The 23,339-nt window shown below is 39.7% G+C and overlaps 1 protein-coding gene and 1 long non-coding RNA gene across 11 annotated transcripts in view; one reads left to right on the forward strand and one right to left on the reverse strand.

Annotated features, from left to right (window-relative positions):
- MAGI1 (membrane associated guanylate kinase, WW and PDZ domain containing 1) overlaps positions 1-23,339 on the forward strand; it is a 708,398-nt gene that overhangs the window by 185,612 nt on the left and 499,447 nt on the right. The window lies entirely within an intron of this gene.
- On the reverse strand, positions 207-13,732 carry LOC143656958 (uncharacterized). 4 transcript variants are annotated; one of them, XR_013162650.1, is made up of 4 exons: positions 13,657-13,732; positions 11,783-11,959; positions 8,008-8,187; positions 207-367 (listed from the first exon to the last, which is right to left on the reverse strand). It is a non-coding gene; the product is annotated as an uncharacterized LOC143656958 (long non-coding RNA). The 4 variants fall into 4 exon arrangements; XR_013162649.1 differs by lacking the exon at positions 207-367 and adding an exon at positions 4,519-4,664; XR_013162648.1 differs by lacking the exon at positions 207-367 and adding an exon at positions 5,427-5,930.

Consider the following 23,339-nt stretch of genomic DNA (forward strand, 5'->3'; position numbering starts at 1 on the left):
AACCTTGCAGCACTCCAGTGTTAGAAAACAATTAACCTTAGGAAGCAGTAAATGCTCTTCACGATTAGACCCTTTGGGGAAAGGGAGGGATTGGGAGTGGCAGGAAGGTTTTAGTGGGCAGTGCCTATGGTGGAAGTAGTACTTTGGCTCTATACACACATCACCAAAACCCTGCATATCTTTAGTTATTTTATTCCAGAGCCAGACTCACCCAGGTCATTCTGTAATTACTTGGTCTTTTTGGGGGGGAGGATTGTGGAAGGGTTGTCAAGGTCTCTTGTTGTGTTCTTAGACTCCACGGGCTCTTCTTCTAAAGCCCAGCCTAGGGTTTATCTTCCCTTTAGAGTATATTTTTCTTGTTCCTTCCCTTAAAAAAAAGATGCAACATTTTTATTAAAAAATATAGGAAATAGAGGGAAAAAATAAAGACAGCAAGTCCCAACAGTCCCTTTCTACCGCGACTACTCTTTCTCTACTTATTTTTCAATATGTCTTATATTTTTTATATTATGCATAGGTCATATATGTGTGCTTATTGATTTCACTACTGCACAGATATGTGTGTGTCATATTATTTAGTACATTTATTAAGTACTCACTCCGTGCCAGGAGCTGTTAAGCACTTCATAAGTGTCAGCCCTTTAAGATAGTACTGCTGTTTCCTAATTTTACAGAGGGAAAAATGAGCCTAGGAGGTACCATGCTGGGAAATGGAAGAACCAGATTCAGACTTAGGTCTTGGTCCAGCACCTGAACTTTGCACCGCTGCTCGCTACCTCTTGCTATAGCAAAATATCTCTCAAAAAATGCAGAAAGGAGAAGGATAAAAGAAACGTGTCTGAGATGTGGTGGACAGTGTCTCATTAGACATAAGGAAAAGAGAGGAATTGAAAATGAACAAAATGTCACACTTGGGAGCCTGGTAGTACCAATTAGAGGGACAGGACATGTTCTGTGTGACTTTTTTGTATGAGATCTGCTATTTCACATGCCTGGCCTGATTTATGTCATGGACTGCCTTGTGCTTCGAATTTGTTGGCAAAGGAAAGTTAGAATCACATTTTAGATCCGACAGTGGAGGCACATAGCCTGTGATTCAGCCATTCAGTCATAGCTCTTCATCGTTAAGAAGGTCTTCGGCTCAGAATGCCTCTCCCCTCTCCTTCCCCTCCCCTCTCCTTCACCTCTGCCTCCCCTTTCCTCTCCTAATCGCCTTTAACTTCCTTGGGAGAGGTGCATGCCCCTCTTCTCTGTTCATTTGCTCTTTATTTATAATAATCTGTTCCTGAGTCCATTTCCTCTACCAGAATATTAACATTCTCCAGTTTCAGAGGTTAAATACACGAGAGGGCTTAGTGTTGTAGGGAGTGGGGAGTGGAATAATTTTTGTAAGGACGAAGTGTTTTGCTATTTTCTGCCTGTATATATAAAGCTGGAGATGCAAAAGCAAAGTTTTCAGGGGTTAGAGAGGTGACATAAGAGTGACACTGGCCTGGCTGAGACAGTCAGAACTGGTGGGCAGTGGTCAGATAGCGCATACTTGGTCTAACTACTGCAAACTCAATAAAAACAAGCAAACAAAATCCTCATGATGGCCTGTTAAGCCCCCAGTTTTCTGCATTGTGTTAAAGAATACAGCTCATTCAAGAAAACTTATAAAATGTAAAGACTGAGGAGCCAGATTGCCTGCCTTCCCCCAGCTGAAAAGTAGTGTGAGGAGACTTTGCTTTCTGCCACTCTTAAACTTGAGACCATGGCCCAGGGTCTCAGGGTGTAATTTGCTTTGTGCTTTATACTCCTTATCCACTGGACATCATTTTAGAAGTGATTGAAAGAAAATAATGATTATTGTTTGTTATTTTGTGTTATGGATTGACTTGTGTTCTCCAAAAGATAAGTTCAGGTCCTGACCCCTGGTCTCATGAATGTGAACCTATTTAGAAATAGTGTCTTTGAAAATGTTATCAGTTAAGAGGAGGCCAGGGGACAACCAATTCAATAAGCTGAGCCCTTGATCTTGGGGTCTGCCCTTACGAAACTTATTCCTGTGAAGGAGAAGCTTAGCCTACTTATAATTATGCCTTAGAGTCACCCCCTGAGGACCTCTTTTGTTGCTCAGATGTGGTCTCAATATCTAAGCCAGCTCGGCAGGTGAACTCACTGCCCTCCCCTCCTATATGGGGCATGACTCCCAGGGGTGTAAATCTCCCTGGCAACATGGAACAGGACTCTTGGGATGAGCTGGGACCTGGCATCATAGGATTGAGAAAACCTTCTTGACCAAAAGGGGGAAGAAAGAAATGAGGCAAAGAAAAGTTTCACTTGTTAAGAGATTTCAAACAGAGTTAAGAACTTATCCTGGAGGTTATTCTTATGCATTATATAGATATCCTTTTTTAGTTTGTGGTATATTGGAGTGGTGGAGGGAAAAACTTGAAACTGCTGAACTATGTTCCTGTAGCCTTGATTCTTGAAGATGACTGTATAAAGATATAGCTATTACAATGTGACTGTGTGATTGTGAAAACCTTGTGTCTGATGCTCCTTTTATCTCGGGTATGGACAGATGAGTAAAAAAATATGGATAAATAATAAATAATAGGGGTGTATAAAGGGTAAAAGATTGGGTAGATTGAGATAGTAGTAGTGGTCAATGAGAGGGAGGGACACGGGGTATGGTATATATGAGTTATTTATTTTTTTTACTTTTCTTTGCTGGAGTGATAGAAACATTCTAAAAATGATCATGGTGATGAATACACAACTATGTAAACGTATTATGAGCCACTGATTGTATTCCATATATGGACTGTATGTTTATGGAAATTTCTCAAATGAAAAATAAAAGATGTGGACAAACTGGACTACGATAGACCCTAACCCAATGTGACTGGTGTCATTATAAGGACAGGAAATTTGGACACTGACAGACAGAGAAGAGAAATGTGATAGAAGCAGAGATTGAGTCATACCACAAACCAAAGAATGCCGTGGATTGTGGATAAACCACTGACACCATTTTAGACTTCCAGCCTTCAGAACTGTGAGACAATACATTTCTGTTGCTTTAAGCCATTCAATATGTGGTATTTTGTTATGGCAGCCATAGAAAACTAAGACACTTTGAAATGGCTCAAATAATATATCTGAAAGTCAAAAGCAGTTTTAAATTCAAGAAGGACGGTCACCTTTCTCTAAGGAGCTGGCAGAAAGGGAAGAAGAGGGAAAATTACTCACTGTAAGCCTACCACACATCCTGCTTTTTTCCCCTAAGGATCCTATTTAATGATACGAGTTACTGTAGGGAGGGCAGGCTTACAGTGCAATCCTAGAGGGACCTTCCCCATGGAATTTAGTTGAGGATGCCATCACCATGGCAAGTCCCCATAGCTCCTGTTAGCAACATACCCAGAGATCCCTGCAGCCTTCTCCAAGGATTTCTCCCTCTTTAGAGTTAGCTTGGAGAGAGTGGAAGCATATGGGCTGTGGAACCATATGCATTGGCACTCACAGCAAACCAGATCTGTGAATTCTGACAAATTATCCCTGATCCACTTTGAACCTCAGTGTCTTCATCAGTAAAGATGACTTTATCAATATGTAAGTCTACAATTCTGATAGTAGAATAAAAGAAAATCATGTATTTAAAGCACTTTAGCTGGCATGTAGCAGGCATTCAACCTGTAATTGATCCCTTTTTCTCATCCTGTCCCTCGAATAGTAAGAATTTCTTACTCTGTAAGTGTAAATGCTCCAGTTGTTCTTGTCACTGAAGAACATTTTACTCACTGGCCCATGGAGGTTTGCAAGTATGTAGAAATTATATGTTAGTCTAACTCTACGTGTGCCTCATTTTGAAAGAACCCAAGAGCACATAGAGCCATAATGTCTCCATAAGGTTCTTTAAAGTTTGCAAAATCTTATAGTTTACTTAACTCATTTGGTACAATAATGCTTGGAGCTTTTATATCTTCAAATACATTTGAGGATATATCTGTACCCAACAAACTGGTGTGTGCATGAACTATGTGCTGTGACTTTGCAAAGTGCTGAAGACTTGAAGTTGAAAGATCTCAGCTCCTGTCCTCAGAAAGCTCACAATCTAGTTGAACAGTAGGAAAACCATTAACTGCTGATGATAACTCATGGTGCAGCAAGTGAGAAGGGAGCAAAGAGCCTTCCCAATGGCCAGAAATGTTGTGGTACATTTTAAAGGACCACAGAGGAGCAGAAGATAAAGCTGTAGGGTTGGAAACTGTCTGGTCATGGAGAACTTTGATTCTCAGAATAAGCAGTTGTTACTTCATATGGAAAGTTGCAAACTGTCAGCTCAGAAACTCCTTTCCAACCTGAGGGTGCCATCATTTGGTGTTTGTATTTATGGTGCATGCAGAACAGTTTTGTGTCAACTCATTCACAAATGAAGATGAATTAGCTCTAAATAATAAGTAAAAAAAATAGGTTTTGATATTTTAGTCCTTTAATTTATATGCCATTAGAGCATATATATTTGCATTAAATAATTCTTGAAGATTGCAGAATTGTTTCACTCCATATCATTACAGATAGTGGTTTCTTACAGAGATGGTAAGACTGATTCCTTGGTTGTTTTAAAAAAGCAACAGTTTAAGGTCACAAGGCTATGCCCCCTCTCTTTCCTCTTCCTAAAAGAAAGACATATTCACAATTATATCCTATGAAGTGATAAAGGGGGAGACAAAGTTAGATGTTAATAGGTTTTTAATTTCTGCTATGAAGAAGGCACTGATTTAGATATCTCTTTTTAGAACTTTGAAAATCTTGGTTCTCAGTTTTTGAAATTTATTAATACCATTACCCAGCCAAGCAGAGTCACATATCCACAAGGTGAAAAATTAGTTGAAAGCCACAGAGACCCATTGATATATTGTCTGCATAACAACTGGCTTGTATCGTTGATGTGAGGCATGACACTTTTACCTAATCACATTATTTAGTTTTATAGATTATAACATCACTTCCTTTTATGTCAATATTAAGGAATGAGTTCTTTCTAAAGTCATTTGGAGCCTTCCATTTGTCATGAATTTTTGTTTGATGGTAATGATCGCATTTATGCTTGTCATTATTAAAATGCTATACTTACCATGATTTTAGAATTAAAACTGTTGAAAACACTATATTTATACATCTCTACTAATCACCCAAATATTGTGTACCTAGATCAGTTTGTTTCTGGTCTGTCTTTCTCTACTTACCTCCTTTTTTTCATTTTTTATGCAATTTTGAGATGTATTCACACACCGTATAATCCATCCAAAGTGTACAGTCAGTGCTCACAGTACCATTATTTAATTGTGCATTCATCACTACAATCAATTTTAGAACGAAAATAAATAAAAATAGAAAATAAAAACTAAAACAAAACATGCCCCTCACCCCCCCATTATTGTTATTCTTGTTACTATTATTATTATTATTTGTCTTTATTTTATTACTCATCTACCCATACACTGGCTGAAGGGAGTGTCAGTCACAAGATTTTTACAATCACATGTTCACAGGATGAAAGCTGTGTAGTTATACAATCACTATCAAAGGTCAGGACTGCTGGATTACAGTTCAACGATTTCAGGTATTTCCTTCTAGCTATTCTAATATACTAGGAACTTTAAAGAAATATCCATGATGAGTCGGCTGCCATAATCATTTGTTAAATTCTATTTTCTCAGTTACACTTCCTCCCTGTCATTTGATCATTCTCTCACTCTTCATGGATGTCTGGGCAATGACTATTTTAATTTCTTCCTGCTGGAAAGAGGTGCTGTCCTGATGGGGTTGAGGAATGAAACTGATTGATGTTCTTGAAGAGCCTGGTACCTCTGGGTTTCACAGCTTATCTTCTGCCCATCTCCTTTTGAATGCCTGAGGGATGTTTTCAGCATGTCTCCCTGAAAAAAAACAAAACAAAACAAAAAACCCAAAGCAGGACCTGCCTGTAACTGTTTAATCTCTCTGGGTGGCAGACGTCAGTACCATCTAACTAGATTCTTTGTGCCTAGCTGTTTTCAGGATTTCACCAAAGGCAGTGAAATCCTGGTTTATGCCTTTTTATTGCTTTCCTTGATGGACATACTGGATGAAAGAACAAGAAATCCCAGCCTTACTGCTTACCTCCCCCAAATATGATAAGGTAAATTTCTCTACTAGGCCAGCCTGTGCCTTGGTTTTGAACTGTGTGTCCTAGGCAGGCCCCTCTGCTCTTTTCTCATCTGTGGTCTGGGGACTGTAATATCTGCTATTGTCATAGTTATGTGAGGATTAAGAGGTGTAAATTAGAGAATAGCTATGGAAGTGTGTTGATTTGCAAACAACCACAGAGTGATAATTACTAAATTTCATCAATTTTTAAGTTGTTAAAATGTGAAAAATAGAACGTATCCAAAATCATAGATTACTTGGCAGCATATTGGTTTTTGATGGTTCATGAAATTTAGAACATTTAAATGTTACACAGGCCTGTTGTCTTTCCTGTTCTGAATGCTGCTGACTGTGTGTCTAGCCACTGACCCTGTGAGTAAAGGCCAGCTCTGATTGAGAAATAAGGGCTGTCTTTCTGCCAGGTGGAGCCTATGCATGAGTCCCCTTATGCCCCATTACCTCTGTTTGGGCTGTCAAGGGAAAAGGGTGATACTGGTTTTCATGTGCTTCCTTAGTTTTTGGTTAACCATTTTTAATACATCACTGGGTTGAGAGAAAAGGAAGTCTGGCACCACGGGCCATTGGAGTTCCCCTTCAGTTCCCCATGAACTGGAGCACGCACAGAGGCTCCCATGCAAAGGGCAAGGTACTGTTCCTTTGTGCTGCTGGCTGGGGTGGAGAAACCATTCCTGCTTTGTAGAGGGAATTGAGACCATGAGCTCTCAGCATATCTATTCTAGGCATCTATATAGAGGAGACAAATTAACCTCTAAGTAAATGGACTCCACTCTCAAATTCAAGTTTTCCTTGCAAACTTTTAGAAAGTGCTGTTGACATTGAGGTATAGCATTTGGTATCCTCACTTGTTCATCTGAAGTATATCAGAATGGAGAGGAGGAAAGCCTGGTGGGTCTCAGAGTTCTTGTTTTCTACTGTATTGTAGCATCTCTGTCACTTGACACCAAGGTGACCTTGTCATTTTCTGTGTTTAGAGATGTGTGGGAAGGAAACAGCATCAGGCAGCATGTAGTTTGGACTAAATTGGATAAGGCAGCTGAATTCATCGACTCAGTGCTTTGGTACATACTTTATTGAACAGGAGCTTGAGTGTTTGTCAATATCTGCCATTCATTTTTAACTTCTGCCACCTAGGAGGTTATGTTGGGGAAGGTAGAAATGGAACAGGAAAACATGAAAGATATTTCATTGGACTAAAAATTTATGAGTATTTGGGAAAGCCTTCAGGTAAGACATGTATACTTGCTTTTTCTTTCTCTTCTCTCCAACCTGGGATACCCCACCTAAACCTGTACTATTCAATATGAGAGCCATTAACCACAAGTGACTATTTACATTTAAGTGTACTTAAATTAATTAAAATGAAATACAATAAAAAATTCAGTCTCTCATTCACAATACCCTTATTTCAAGTGCTCAAAAAACACATGTAGCTAATGGCTACCAGAAAAGATAGTGCCCCTGGATTAAATTCAAGGCAGGGAAAAGGAGAAGAAGGGAGATATAAGGGCAAATGATAGCTGTCTGTCCTCTTTTTTTTTTTTTTTTTAATAATTTTATTGAGAAATCTTCACACACGTACAGCCCATATGTAGTATACAATCAGTGGCTCACAATGTCATCGCACAGTTGTGTATTCATCACCATGATCATTTTTAGAATATTTGCATCACTCCAGAAAAAGAAAAAAGAAAAAACTCATACATCCCACACTCCTTCCCCCTCCCTCTCATTGGCCCGTAGTATTTCAGTCTACCCATGTTTTTACCCTCTATTCCCCCCTATTATTTACTTATTTTTTATCCTTACTTTTTTACTCATCTGTCCATATCCTGGATGAAAGGAGCATCGGTGTCTGTCTTTTAAGGAACTCTTCTGGAAATCCCACCCTGTGACTTCTAGTGATACTCATTGTCATCCTCTCACTGCAAGGGAGTCTAGGAGATTCAGACTTTTAGTTGGGTGCTGATTCTTTATGAAATCAGAGTTCTATCAACAAAGAAGAGGGGAGAATTAATATTGTTTGTCACAACCTCAGATTTATATTTCCATTTTAGAGGTTGTAAATTCATATCCCAAGGGTCAAATTTTAGACAACTATGGTTTAATTAGCCCAGGGTTTTAGATATTTGATTTTAGCCTTCTGGTCTAGCATACTCTCTTCAGCTGCAGTCTCTACCATCCCCTCTTGTACAGTAACCAACTGATATTGTATTTATTTGTGTTACCTTCTGGCCTCTGAAGGTATTTGAGTCCACAGTTGCTGATGAAAGGATGCTGTTCTCATCTCTGAGGTGCCACACCCCTCCCTTTCCTTGTGAACATTTGATAGGCATTTCCCTGTTCAGTAGTACCATCTGTCATGGCTTGACATCCTGGGAGGTGTAGGGTGACTGTGGGTTGTGGCTGGACCACACGAGCCAGGCAGCTTGGCAACCCAACTAAATAGTTGGCAGAGACTGGCTTTATTTTTAGGTGAGCACCTCATTTGCTAAACTCACTGCATAAGCACCCTCTGGTAAGACTGTTTATGCAGATTCCTCCCAACAGAATTTATGCCAGTGTTGTTTGCAAAGGTAGTTTTGAGCTTCTCTGTGAATATAGGAGTTTACCCACTTTGCAGAAAGGATAATTCTTCTAGGCCTGGCCTTTGGAATCCCTTTTATTTATCTGATAGTCTGTTATTTGAATAACTTGGAAATGATGGTAATTGATACTATTGGCTCATTTGCTCACTTATTCATTGTTCTAGTTTGCTAGCTGCCAGAATGTGATATATCAGAAACAGAATTGCTTTTAAAAGGGAGAATTTATTAAGTTGCAAGTTTACATTTCTAAGGCCTTGAAAATGTCCCAATTAAAGCGAGTCTGTAAAAATGTCTAAATTAAGGCCTTCACTCAAGAATGCCGATAACATTCCAGGTTTCTCACTCAACTGGAAGGGCACATGGTGAACATGGTGACATCTGCTAGCTTTCTCTTCAGGCTTCTTGTTTCATGAAGCCCCTCTGGGGGTGTTTTCCTCCTTCATCTCTAAAGGTCTCTGGCTGCATGGGCTGTTGTGGCTCTGGCGCTTTTTCAAAATACTTCCTCTTTTAAAGGATTCCAGTAAACAAATCAAGACCCATGTGGAATAGGTGGAGTCACATCTCCCTCTAATCAAAGGTTAATACCCACAATTGGGAGAGCCACATTTCCATGGAGATAATCTAATCAAATTTCTAACCTGCAGTTCTGAATAGGGATTAAAAGAAACCACTGGCATCACAGGATGGGTCAGGATTAAAACATGGCTTCTCTAAGGTATGTAATTCTTTCAAACCAGCACATTTATTAATTCATTTGCAGGTCCAGTGTTCTTTATGTGCATAGCACTAGGTTACTGGGATGGCAAAATCCTTGAGTGAAAGGGGGAAAGTGTGTTGTATTTATTTATATTTCCTTGTTTCTTCCTTAAAAAAAAAAAGACTAAAAAAAAAATAAAACATCAGAATTTTCACAAAGGCACCATATTTTGTCAGAGGCCTTTCAAAGGTTCGTGATTCAGAAGACCATTTTTCTTCCGGGAAGCTTTCTGCTTTTTGTGATAACAACAAAATGCATTGGGCAGAAGGAAGCCTTTTCATACAATCTCGTAAAATATAGCCTTAGGTAGATAAAGAATGTTTTTGTATCCCTGTCAACCACTTGCCTTTTTGGACACAATAAATAAGGCATATTTATTGATCCAGATATTAATTGTATGTTTCTCTTCATACGTAGTTGGCAGGAAGAGCAGTGTGGACAGGGAAGAGAAATGAATAAGGATATGATACATTGGAGATTCTCCACCTGCTGAGAAAGTGAGATGGGTATTTTAGACTTTTGGTATTGAAGTATTTGAAGGATAGAACTTGTGTTAAAATATTTTATTAGCACATAGTATGCTAAGATTTTGTCCCTGCCAGGAATTCACTTATTAATGCATTAAACATGAGCTTTCATAATCTCACAATCAAGGTAAGGTTTTTAGTTTCCATTGAGGTGTTTACTGCATCTACACTCGGTTGGGCTTTCTAGAGATTGTCATAAATATCTTCTTTAAATTTTGAAATATAACATATGTACACAAAAGTGATAAATTCCGTAGTATATTTTAACAAGTAGTTTTAGAGCAAATTTCAAAGTATGGTATGGGTTTCAGTTCCACCATATCAGGTGTTTTCTTCTAGCAGCTCTAAAACACTGGAGACTAAGAAGAAATCAATATAATGATTCAGTGGTCATACTCATTTGTTAAATCCTATCTTCTTTGATACAACTTCTCCTTTTCCTTTGAGCTTTCTCCCACTCTTTAGGGATATTTGGACAATGACCCTTCTAACAAAGGACTTCTTTTTAAACCTTAGGTTGAACCTACACAGGATCCTGGTGTTGTCTCTAAAAGTAGCAACCACAAATATTTTCGAATACTTTTCCAATTGGTTAAAATTTCAGTCTCAGGTATTTCTTTCACCACTGTTTTATTGTTGTTGCTGTTTGTTTGTTTTTGGGGGGGGTGGATAGCAGTGTGTACACACGCTTATCTGTAGGGTTTGTTTGCTTTTACCTGTTAGATTGAGTTTCGCATTTTGAGCCACCATCCTAAATGCAATTTTAGGGCATTTGGAAAAAGTAAACTGTTTGCCCCTTGTCCTCTCCTCTTTCTGTCTGGGCCAGGAAACAGGAGCCTGTCTCAGACAGGATGCTGCTTCCTGTCTGTCCCCAGCTGCCTGTGCCACCTCCTGCGAGCGCCAGGAGGATAGCCTTGGTTGGGGTTCCTTCCTTAAGGGTCAAACAAGAGGGAAAGTGTAGATAACACTGGCCCCATGGACATTTGCTTTTTGGCTGTCATAACCCCACCAGGTGGAAAAATGACATGGCATTGGACTCAAGATGCTTTAGGGTTTGCCCGTCCCCTTTCCCCTTCACTCCCCACCCTGAACTCTTCAAAGCATTCTGTTTTATTCTCACATAAAACCTTCCCCAGATAATCTCAGCTTCCGACCTGACCTTCCCTTCGTACACATTCCTCTCAAGTTCTTCTCTGATGCCTCCTTCTCTCATAGACTACAAGGCTGCCAAAACTGCCACTTTTTCCTCTTTATCATGCATATGTTTTCAACATATTTTGACTTAAGCTTTGTTTAGTATTGCTGAATATATACCTTGCATTTCTGTCAATGGAATATATTTAAGAGAATATTCCCAAATATATGTGGCAATATCTAAATATATATATATTACTTCACCTCAAAGATTTTTCCCAATTTAATACAGCAGATTTACACCCAATGTGATATCCATACCGAATGGGAGAAAATAAGGATATTAAGAGATTTCTATAAATAATAGAAAATATTTTTCATTAAAGCCCTTGTTAATATGCAAAGCACTTTCACATATATGATCTCTTTGATAGTTTCAGTGATCCTAACATGGATAATAGTATTATCCCTATCTTAGGCATTCACGCACTCATTTAGTCAAGCACTATGTAATAAGCCTACACCAGGCATAGTTTTGGGTGTCAGGGATACAATAATGAACAAAAGAAATTCCCTACCTTCTTGTGGGGAGTGCATTTTAATACAGGAATCCTGATTGATGCCTGGAGAGGTTACTAATTGGTCTAAGCTCATGCTGCAAATAAGGGAGGAAATAAACCCTGCACCCTAGGTGTTTCTGTCAGTAGCTTTTCTTCTGCAGTCCATTGCTTATCCACCTTTTCTCTAATGTCCCCCTATAAAAACAGGACAAAAAGCTCAGCATTACTTGGACAGTTTGGATTTTATCTGAAAAGTTCATTCAGAGTTTACATAGAATTTTTATTACGTCTTTGTCTGTTTTAATGTAAAACTGCTTTACATGATGTAATAGCCCTCCCTTTTATCTTTGACCTCCAGGAAGATGTGTCTTGCTTATCCTGATGCTTGAAGGCTGTCTCTGTGTTAGGGCAGCCAACTGTCCTGGTTTGCCTGGACTGAGGAGGTCCCTGGGATGCTGGGATTCCCATTTTAAAGCTGGGTCAATCCAGCTGGATTGAGACTGGTTGTCATCATAGTTTGCAGACTGGAAGTGGGAGGTGGCTGTGCCGACTGCTTGAAGCAGGACACAAGCACACAGCTCCAACATGTTAGTGTTATTTTTATAAAGACGCTGAATATCCAAATTACGTTGACTGATAACATTCTGTTTTACTTTTAATGTTAGTTAGCTATTCAGAAGAAAAATATGGTATGACCCAAACCACGTAAGTGCCTCAGAATGAATTTCAGGTACGTAGTCATGCTTCACACCAAAGTAGCGAAGTAGCTTATTTAAAACATTGCAGAGAAATTCTCTAGTTTGAATCTGTGGAGAGAGAGGTGGTTTCTTTGAGGTTAAATTTTTATGGGTTCCCAAATCCCAATATTAACTCTTTATTGGAACCTGGAAAGAAGGAAAGGAGAAAATATTCATTGTCTTGTATTTTAGTTCCATTCCTTCACCATTTGGTGTGAAGAAAAAATCACAGTACAACAGTTTGTACGTGTTTAGAAGAAATGCTTGTTCTTTTCATTTTTAAGCCCTTTATTTAGCACTTAAAGTCAGCTTAACAGACATTACTTCATTTAGCATTCAAAGCCACCTAATGAAGACAGTAACAGACAATCCCCAAATCCCAGTGTTGTAAAAAAGAAAACAAATAGGGATGTTTGCCTCTAGCTCAGAATACAGGTCTCCCACTGGGCAAACGCATGGTGGTGGCAGCAGCTCTGCTCATCGTAGGCACTCCAGGGCCATTTGACAGAGAGGCCACCATTCCAGCATGGTTGGCTTCTGTGTAAAAGAGAAAAGAAGATCCTGGGTGGTTTTTAATTGACAGTTAAATGCTTGACCTAGAATCAATAGAATTTTTTTTTTCTTTTGCATGGGCAGGCACTGGGAATTGAACCCGGATTTCCAGCACAGCAGGCGAGAACTCTACCTGCTGAGCCACTGTGGCCCACCCTAAATTTTTTTTTTTGATGCAACATTATTGACATTACTCACACAGTATACAATCCATCCAAAGTATACAATTGAAAGCTTATAATATCATCACATAGTTCATCACCACATTGAGTTTTTTTTTTTTATCATCACAAAGTTGTTATTCATTACCATGATCATTTTTAGAACATTTGTATCATTCCAAAGAGGAACCACAAAGAAAAACTCCTACATCCCATACCCCTTGTCCCTCCCTCTCATTGTAAAAGCTGTATGGCTAAATAATTTCCTTCAGGAATCAAGGCTACTGGAACACAGTTCAACAGTTTCAGATAGTTCTCTTGAGCCACTCCAATACACCATAAATTAAAAGGGAATATCTATATAGTACATAAAAATAACCTCCTGACTCTGTTTAAAATTTCTCAGATGTTGAAACTTTATGTTATTTCATTTCTTTCTTACCCCTTTTGGTCAAGAACGCTTTTTCACTCGCATGGTGCTGGCTCCTGGGTCAGTCCCAGTGTCCTGTCTCATGTTGCCAGGGAGATTTACACCTCTGGGAGTCATGTCATAGCAGGGAGGGCAGTGAGGTCACCTGCTACATTGACTTAGAAAGAGACACCATATCTGAGCAGCAAAAGAGGTTCTCTGGGAGTGACAGGCATAAGTAGGCTTAGCTTCTCCTTTGCAAGAATAAGTTTTATAAGGGTGAGCCCCAACACTGAGGGCTTGGCCTATTAAATTGGTTGTCCCCACTACTTGTGAGGATATCGGGAATTTCCCAGGTGGGGGAATTTAATGCTTCCTCTTTTCTCCCATAAGGGGACTTTGCAAAATCTTTTTGATTCTCTGCCCCAGTTACTCTGGGATTTATCAGAGCATCACAGTAACCTGTACAAACCAACAAGATATCACTCTCTATTCAAGATACCATGCCATCATGCTGTTTGAATAGACTGTCCTTACAAGCCAAATCAGATACTCTGCTACCAAAATATAAATTTCACACCAAATAAACATCTCTTCTCTTGGTTTCGTGCAGTAGTTTGAAGTTTTAAAGTATAGACCATATCATCGTTTATCCTGTGTTCTGATTTACCTTTGTCCTATCCAGATCAGCTTCATTCATATCTGTAGTTGAAGTATGATCACTTTTTCAACTTTTTAAACATTTGCTGTACGGGATAATGTTGACCTTCATAGCTTTAGAGCTCTAACTCTGAGTCTCAGATGTCACCCAAATACCCAAAGTTCCAGGGAATGATCAGGTTATACTCAAATACCTCAGCATCTCAGAATTTAGAAAAAACAGTTATACCTCTGGAATAGATGTGACTGCTGTAAGAGCTTAAAATCTAAGAACTTTTACAATAGGTATCCACCTGATAATCCATGTTCTTGACCAGTTCTCTGAGTTTGTATATTATAGTTAGTCCATATGATTGAGACATGGTAATATTTGCCTTTTTGTTTCTGACATTTCATTCAACATATTGTCCTCAGGGTTCGTTCACTTAGTTGCATGCCTTACGACTTCATTCTTTCTTGCAGCCACTCAGTAGTCCATTGTTGTATACACCACAGTTCCACCTTCCAGTCCCCAGTCAGTGTACCCTTAGGCCACCTCCATCCATTGCAGATCACGAACATGGATGCTATAAACACCAGTGTGCAAATGTCCATTTGTGTTCCCATTCCCAGTTCCTCCAAGTATATACGTAGCAGTGGGGTTGCAGAATCATATGGCAGCCCACCTCTAGCATCCTGTGAAACCACCATAGTGCCCTCTGGAGGGCCTGCACCCCTGTGCTTCTCTGCTTACTGAATACCCTGGATACACCTCACTTCTGCATGCATCTCGTCAACCAGGACTAATCACATGCCCCCACTCAGACAAAACTAATATGGAGGCCATTGATATAACCTGTTCATGTCCCCCTCAGTCTCAGAACTGCCCTGCTGTCTCCTACAGCAAAGATGAGGAATTGGAGCCCTTAATAAAGAGGGTCTTGTACCATCACCAAGAAAATTCAGCTTGCAGGTGGCTGGTCTCAAACACAGAGACTATATTTGGGTTTTAACCACTGAGCCACACTGTTGACATTTCCTACCTTCTGGGTTTTTCCTCTCTTAATAAATTATAAGTTCAGTTTCTTCCCTGTAGTGAAAACTCTCAGCTTTGAAGGAAAATTAAAAAAATAAAATCAGATACAACGTAAGTTGAGTAACTTTACTAAGAAAACAGTCGTCTTTGTGCAAAGTGTGTCTACACTTATATTCAATTCATTTTAATTAAAAAGTGCCCATCAACTTTCTGAAAGTATCACATTATCATCAGCTGAACAGGAATAGGTCCATGGGGTGAGGAGTAAATGTACTTAAGTTCTGAAGCAAATTCTCATTCCATAGGAGGTGAATCTGAGTGTCTTATTAAGACTTTCCAGAACATACATGGGGTGTGAAGCATTCTAGGTCATTTCACTTTGCTTTGCTTATCCTGCCTCTTTAGCTCTCCCATATGTTTTCCATTGAGTTTTCTTTTTTTAAAAATATCATTCAGGCTAACATGCAGTTCCCAAGTGCATCATATTTCCAGCAACCCAAGAAGAAACATGTGATCTGAGGAAGTGGATTTCTTGTTTCCCCTTCTTGATGCTGATTAGAAATTTGAAAAATGCAATCCCTATCCTTTGACTAATGCTTATCTTCTGGTTATCTCTTTTATGTTTCTGTGGGAAAAGATATTTAGTCCTTTAGAACTTCCCAAGGTCAACTGAACTTTTGACTAATCAGCAAATGTTTGAGCTCCTAGAATGTGCCCGGTCTAACTCGGATTGCTGATGAAGGAAAATTTCAGCACCACTTTGATTAGTTTAGGATTTAGGACTTCTTAGAAGTTTTCCATTTTCATGCAAATATGTTAGGATCATTTACCATCTTGTTCCTCATGGTGATGAAGGAAATAAGAGGATGGCAATGGGGACTATGGGATCAGGCAGAATCGCATCTCAGCTCTCTGTTTACTAGTACAGTGACCTTAAACAGGTACCTGAATCAAGTACATTTGACTGAGCCTCACTGCCCTCGTCTGTAAATTGTAGAGAATCCGGTACCCAGTGGAGTTGTATCATCAAAAGCACCTTTATCTTACACAAAATCATCTTCTCAGCATGAATGAATGAATGACAATTAAATGATGTGGGTGATTCCCCGATGCTATGTAAGTTCAGGAATGTTCACTGTTCTGGGGGTGAATCTTGGGGATTCTGAACATAACCTCTATATTTAAGAGAATGTTCTAGAGATGAAAATAACTCCAGATTGATAGAAAACAAATTTGTTCCTCACTTCAGCTAGGATTCTATGAATCCCAGCGTTCTTACATGGATTCTCTGCAAGTACGAATGCCGTCCATATCTCGTGGACTTTGATTTTAGAGAAAAGAGAACCACAAGGTGGTGCCAGCATTTCCTGATTTGAAGAGAAGACATACAAACAGCTAAGAAATTTCCATCTGGGATATCCGTAACAATTTGGGATTTCTTAAGGTATTGAGCTATTTGCCTCAGATTTAATGTTATCAAGCACTTTGAGCTTCTTGAACTTCAGATGTTCATGTAGGAAACCATGTCTCTGATTTGTGATTTCTCATGCTGCGCTCTTTTAGCTGGTAGGAGTTTTGTATTTACAAAGGAAAACATTGTCTGTAGTTATTAGTTGTTGCTTTTTGAACAGTCATTTCATTATGTAACAGTGTTTAATTATTTACCCTTAGGGTGGTAAAAATTTGGTCCAGGAAATAATTGTCTTAAAATCAGTATAAACAAAAATGCTTGATGTTTAGTAAGATGCTGCTACTCTTACTGCTACAAGGACAACAACTAAATGTTTTCCCTCTTTGAAAAAGCCAAAGATAAAACAAAAACACATGCTCAAAAATTCAGAGTTTGAAAAAACACCAGACAGCTCTGTTTTTGTCTATCATCTGTTCAAATATGTATTAAATCCTTCTTCAAGGAGGCAATGTAGTATAAAGGCCAAGAGCTTACACCCTGGAGTCAGACTGCTTGGCTTCGAATTCTAGCTCTACCATTGCCTAGCTGCTTTGAATAAATTACTTAACCTCTCAGGACTAGTTATCCATCTGTAATGGGGATAATAACAGAACCTACTTTGGGGTTGTTAGGAGGCGATAAGCATGGAAAACATATTTTTACAGAATAAATGTTTCAGATTTATTAGTGATTATGAATGTTGGTCCTTTAAGCCGGTTGATACTGAGGTTTAGTATATGAATCTTCAAAGAGTTAGAGGCTCCAACCCAGGTACACTGGTCCGGCCTCCTGTGCCATCCATGGCAGAGCACGCGCTTTGGCTGGTTTATCTACTGGTAGGATAAATGAGCTCTGATATTCCTTATGAGTCAGAGTTTGGTTTTGATGTCTTAGTCTGTGGTTTGTGGTTCATCTGTAGCATTTGGTTGAGAGGCCTTAGTCTGTATCTCCGTGGACTTACTCCATGTGACCTAGAACTCACTTGTGCGTTGCACTAACCAACCCAGGTTGTGAATACCTTGGATAGGATATGACAATATTTGTTGACCTTTCTATTCCCTTTCTAAGCGCCAGGTACTGTTTTAAGCACTTTATATGGATTACCCCATTTCATTCTCAAACCAACCCTAGGAAGTAGTTATTCTTATTATCCCCAGTTTAGAGATGAGGAAAATGAAACAGAGGGAAGCCAAGCAGCTGGCCCCAGGTCACAAGCTAATAAGTGATAGTGTCGGGGTTTGGTAGCGCAAGCGCACGGAGGCCTCGCATTAAATATTTCATGAGCAGGTCGGGTGGAATTTGAGAAAGTGATAATTATACTGGTATGATTATATACTAGTATATGTAAATATAACATTTTGTTGAGCAGATCCTCTCTCCTACACAGTATATCAAAAGGTGTTTGTTCATTCACTCATTTATTCATCTGTTCAATAATTGAATTCTAGCTCTACCATTTTCTACCATTCCTTAATTATAATTGAATATTAAGCATTGTCTTTGTACTTGAAACTCATCTAGACTCTGTTGTGGGGTGTGCATGAATCAATAAAGCAGTGGGAAAACCTTGCCTTCATGGAATTTACATTCTAGTGGGATGAAGGAAAAAAGATGATAAACAGTAATCATAATAATTAAATAACTTAAATAGTATGTTGAAATTGATTAGTGCTATGGGAAAAAAGTGACCTCTCTGGGGTGGGGGTGGGGGATTGGGCATAATACAGAGGTGGGGGGTGATATTTGAAGTTGTAAACAAGGTGGTCAGGGTAGTTATCATTGGGCAGTTGGAAGAGGGTAAAGACTGTTACCTAGTTATCCATAATGAGACACTTTACTTCCTGTCTCATTTGTGCATTGCCCTGATAATGCTGCATAATAAATAACCACCAGACCTTGGTTGCATATAACAATAAGCAACTCTTGATAACTGTGGCAGATTGAGTTATGTACCCTGGGGGAAGAAGAGGAACAATGTCTTAATCTTAGTCCATTCCTTTGGGTCTAAACCCATTGTAAATAGGACCTTTTTTCAGTTGTAAGGTACAGCCAACTGAATTGGGATGAGACTTAATCCCATTATTGGAGGTTCTAGAGGTTCCGGGGAGGAACTGGAAGCAGAAAGGGGGAACACAGAGATGAAAGGAGAGGATATTGTCATGTAATGGGAAAGCCAAGAACTCCAAGGATTGCTGGAGTTATGTTACTGACTGTGGAACAAGCAAGACTTCCAGCCTTCAAAATGGTGAGGTAATAAATTCCTGTTGTTTGTACAACTCATTGTGTAGTATATGTCATTGCAGCCTGGAAACTAAGGCATTCACATAACCTGTGGTGGTTGTCTGTGCACTTTGATATTCTTGGCTAAGTTGGCTCACATGTCTGGAGGCAGCTGGTTGCCCTTAGCTGGGACAGTTGAGGGTTCATCCTCTAGCAGGTTATCCCAGACCTTCTTATGGCACTGATGAGGTACAAAGATTCAGCACAGAAATAGGCAGGCCCTTTTTTCAAGCATCTGTTTAATCACGTATTCTAACATCCTGTTGACCAAAGCAGATTTCAAGGCTAAGTCCAGAGTGGGAAAGTACTGCAAAGTTACATGGCCGAGAACCAATGGTTGGGAGGGGTGGTGGTGGTGAACAGTTGGGGAACATCCCTTTTAACCCCATTTAACTCAGCAATCTAGAAGATTTAGTCCATGACCTCCATTTTACAACTGAGGAAAGTGTTGTGTACAGTGGTTAAGTAGCTAATAAAGTCACCAGAGGCCGAGCTGCATCCAGCCTTACAGGACTGCCTCAGATTTCCCTCTGTGGCCATCACTCACTTGAGACTACAAGTGCTCACATCAGGGCTTGCATCCCAGAATGAGACTCGTGTTAAGTCAGACCCTAGTCAATTTTAGGAGCCTTTTTAAATAGATTCTTGTAAGCATCTGGTAAATAGAAGTTTACATAGCAGCTGCCCTCTCTTAGTGTTATGATGAGGCTGGCAGAGGCTGTAACTGCTGAGGCCCCCATTTCTTGGCTCTTGTGTGTGTCCCTGCACACAAGTCAGTTTCTGTAGGCCCTGAACTTGGCAAAGGAAGAATCCAAGGTGCTGAGTGTGGCAGTGTCACTAATGGTTTTTAGTTCCGATTCCCAAATGTTATGATAGGAACATTTAAGCTCTTTTTAGCCTGGGTGTCTGCATTCTTCTTGTCGTTCAGTAGCTAAGGATGGGAAAAGACCCGACAGGCTTTGCCAGTTAACCTTTCTGTCGACCACAAGGCCAATAAAGTATTTGGTGGCATCATAAAGGGTATTGGAAGCAAAACAGTAAAACTTGCCTTTTGTTAAAGCCTGTGAAAGTTCTAAAGTTGAGGTTGTATTTATGGTACCGTCTGCAGTTGGTACCAGAGAAGGTGTAGACTGGTGTAGCTAGAACAGGGGTGAAGAGCTAAAAGCTGCTACATGACAGTTCAGGATTCTTTCGCTTAACAATAGAAGGACTTCAAACTTTTAATGTTTTAAATGAGGTGGTTGGAACATGTTGAGATATTTGGACTCTGTTAGAAACTTGAATTGGTTAATTTATGACCTGCTGTCTTGGGTGATGAAAACAACAGCAACATGGCTGGCATTTATTGAGTGCCTACTCTGTGCCCAGCGATGTGTCAGTGCTGCATGGATTAAATAGTTTAATCCAATGAGATACATCTAATAGTCCCTATTTTACAGATGAAGATAGTGAAGCTTAACAAGATTAATTGACACGTTTAGTAAGTGTTGGAACCAGAAATCAAGCTTAAAGTTACTCCAGACCCATCATCTGAACGCCGACCTACAAGCTCCCAAGGAATTCACATAGTGGAAGAAATACTTAAATGAAAGAAAGAAATGGTTGAGCAAATTTATGATTGGCCACAAAGTGTGCCGATGTTTACTTAACCTTTAAAACTGAAGTAAGAGTGGACTCATGTACCTCCTCCCTGACCTCTACTTTAGAAAGAAACTGTTAAATAATAATAAGTATCATTTCATTCAGAATTTAATTTTCATGTTTTTAGAGTAGAATCTGATCTGCCTACTCTTTTGTTTCAGAGAGACTCTGAAACAAAACCCAAGGATTTGTGTGAATTACTTTTCACACTGCACTTTGAGAACCTTTGCTCTGGACCCTTCCCCCCCAAAGTACGTTATTCAGGATGCTAGTTCAGTGGGTTTGGGTAGGAGGTATTTGCGTGTGTGTAGGTTATAGTGAAAAAGAGTTCTGGGGGTACATGGGTGGTTCAGTGGTAGACTGCTCCCATGCCATGTGTGATACCTGGGTTTGATTCCTGGCCCATGCATCTCCGCCCCCCTTCCCCCCAGCCCATGCATACACAAAAGAAAGGTAAAATAGAGTTCCTTTTGCAGGACTTCACAGAGCTTTCAATCTGCTTAGAACTGTTTGGGTTCTCTTAGAAGAGGACGTTATCTTTCAGTGTTTTCCAAACAATTTTGACATGAAACTCCCTTTCTTTGTACTCCTCTGAGACAAGTATTGAAAAGAGCCCAAAAGTTGGAACCTCACTTTACAAAGTTAAAAAAAAAAATTCACACAGTGTAATATCATGGTGATGACTTACTCCCCTACACCAGGAACCTAATGAGGAGAGCTGGAATGAAGAGGCCTCTGCTTCCAGAGGCTCTTTGGAAATGGGTGAGGTAAATAACGGAAACGTTTGCTGTTGAGGCAAACTGGGAAGGTATATTAGATAACAACTGGGTCACTAGCTAAGAAGGCACATTAGTTATCAGCAGGCTTTCAACTCAGTACTAAAATCTGTGTTAGGGTTCTCAAGAGGAACAGAACCAGAAGGATATTTATAAAGGAGTTTTATAATAAGGAACTGGCTCACACAAACATGGGAACTGGCAAGCCTGAACTCCATAGGGTAGGCTGCGGGTTGCAAACTTTCATAAAAGTGGTGTTGAAGTCCTTAGTTTGAATTCCAAAAGGGAAACCAGCTGGCATCAGCAAGAGCCAGTGCTGAAGTGGAGGCAGAAATTCTTCCTCTGATTTCTGAAACTGTCAGTTTGGGTTTTTGAAACCTCTAATTGACTGGATGATAGGACTATCCATATTGTTGACAGCACACACCTTTGTTCACTGTAGATGCAAACAACTGATTGTAGATGCAACAATCTGTTAATAGGTTCAAATCCAATGAGAAAATAGCCTCTGAATAACAAGCAGGGCAGTGCTTCACTAAACAACTGGACACCATAACCTAGCCAAGTTGTTGCATGAAATTTACCACTTTGCCTAATAAATTATCCTCAAAGTTACCAGCTTAGAATTACAAATGTTTCATATATCACTGTTTCTTTGTTTCTACAGTCTGAGCGTGGCTTGACTATTCCAGGTTTTTTCTCATGAGGTTGCAGTCAAACTGTCACATGGAGCTGTTGCCTCATCTGAAGGCTTGACTGGGGCAGTGGAATCTCCTTCCAAAGTCACTCACATGACTGGCAGGCCTTGGTCCCTTGCCATGTAGGCACCTCTGCAGGACTGCCTTGGGTCACAGCGTCTGGCTTCTCCTACAGTGAAGAATCTAGGAGACAGTGAGAGAGTGCAGCTAAGAAGACGTCTTTTTATAACCTCATCTTGGAAGTGATGTCTCCTCATGCCTGCCCAGTTCTGATGTAAAAGCAACTCGATAAATACAGCCCAGACTCATGGGGAGGGGACTCTGCCAGGCCTGAATTCCAGGAGGTGGTTCTTGTTGAGGGCACCTATGGACTGCCTGTCACAGAAGAGGAAAAAGGGACAGAGGTTTCCTGGTAGAGGAGACCTACTTTCAGTTTTCATCTGTTGTGAGGAAACAGAACCGTTTTCCAAAAAGGCTTCCATTTCTAATTGTGAGCATCGTATTTCCCATTATCTGAGTAAGCGGAGACAAGTAAGGTACATGTGGAACCGAGCAAAGAACAGTTGGTCACCATGACTTTGCCCCCGCAAACTCTGTGGGCTCTGAAGCATTCTAGAAGGAAGGAAGGAATTACAGAGAAATATTTTGCTGTGGTCCAAATATTTCTTCCAGCAGGAAACAATTTAAGTTGAAACTATGCATTTATAAAATTTAAAGAGACAGAACTTAAAAAAAAAGAAAAGAAAATTGTGGAGAACACAGGTGTGAATTGGTTTACCTGATTAAGTCATTTTTTTTCTCCCTCTTCTTTCACGAGTGTAAATTATAGTGTCACAAAAAGGTGGTGGTGTTTACTTGCCATCTCTTAACATAACTAGGAGGGAAAATCAGCTGTTTCCTGCTCTCTAGGAAATAGCTCCATAACTTAGGGCTGTGACATCTGTTTTGATGTTTGAGAAGTAGCTATAAAATTTTGACTAATGCAAAACCTTTGTATAGGGGAGGTCTGGAGCAGGAATGGAAAGGTAGAATGATAAAAATGCTCACAGTGATATTTAAATATTTAATTACTGAAATCTTGCAGAACTGGGGTTGACTTCCCTTGTGTCTGTATTTTCAAACCAGATAATAATCCTGTTTTTGGACGGAAGCCCAGCCAACCCTCAGGCATTTTGAGTTGGCTCATTTCAGGCCAG

This window comes from Tamandua tetradactyla, chromosome 15, assembly GCF_023851605.1.
Source record: "Tamandua tetradactyla isolate mTamTet1 chromosome 15, mTamTet1.pri, whole genome shotgun sequence".
Lineage (NCBI taxonomy): Eukaryota > Metazoa > Chordata > Mammalia > Pilosa > Myrmecophagidae > Tamandua > Tamandua tetradactyla.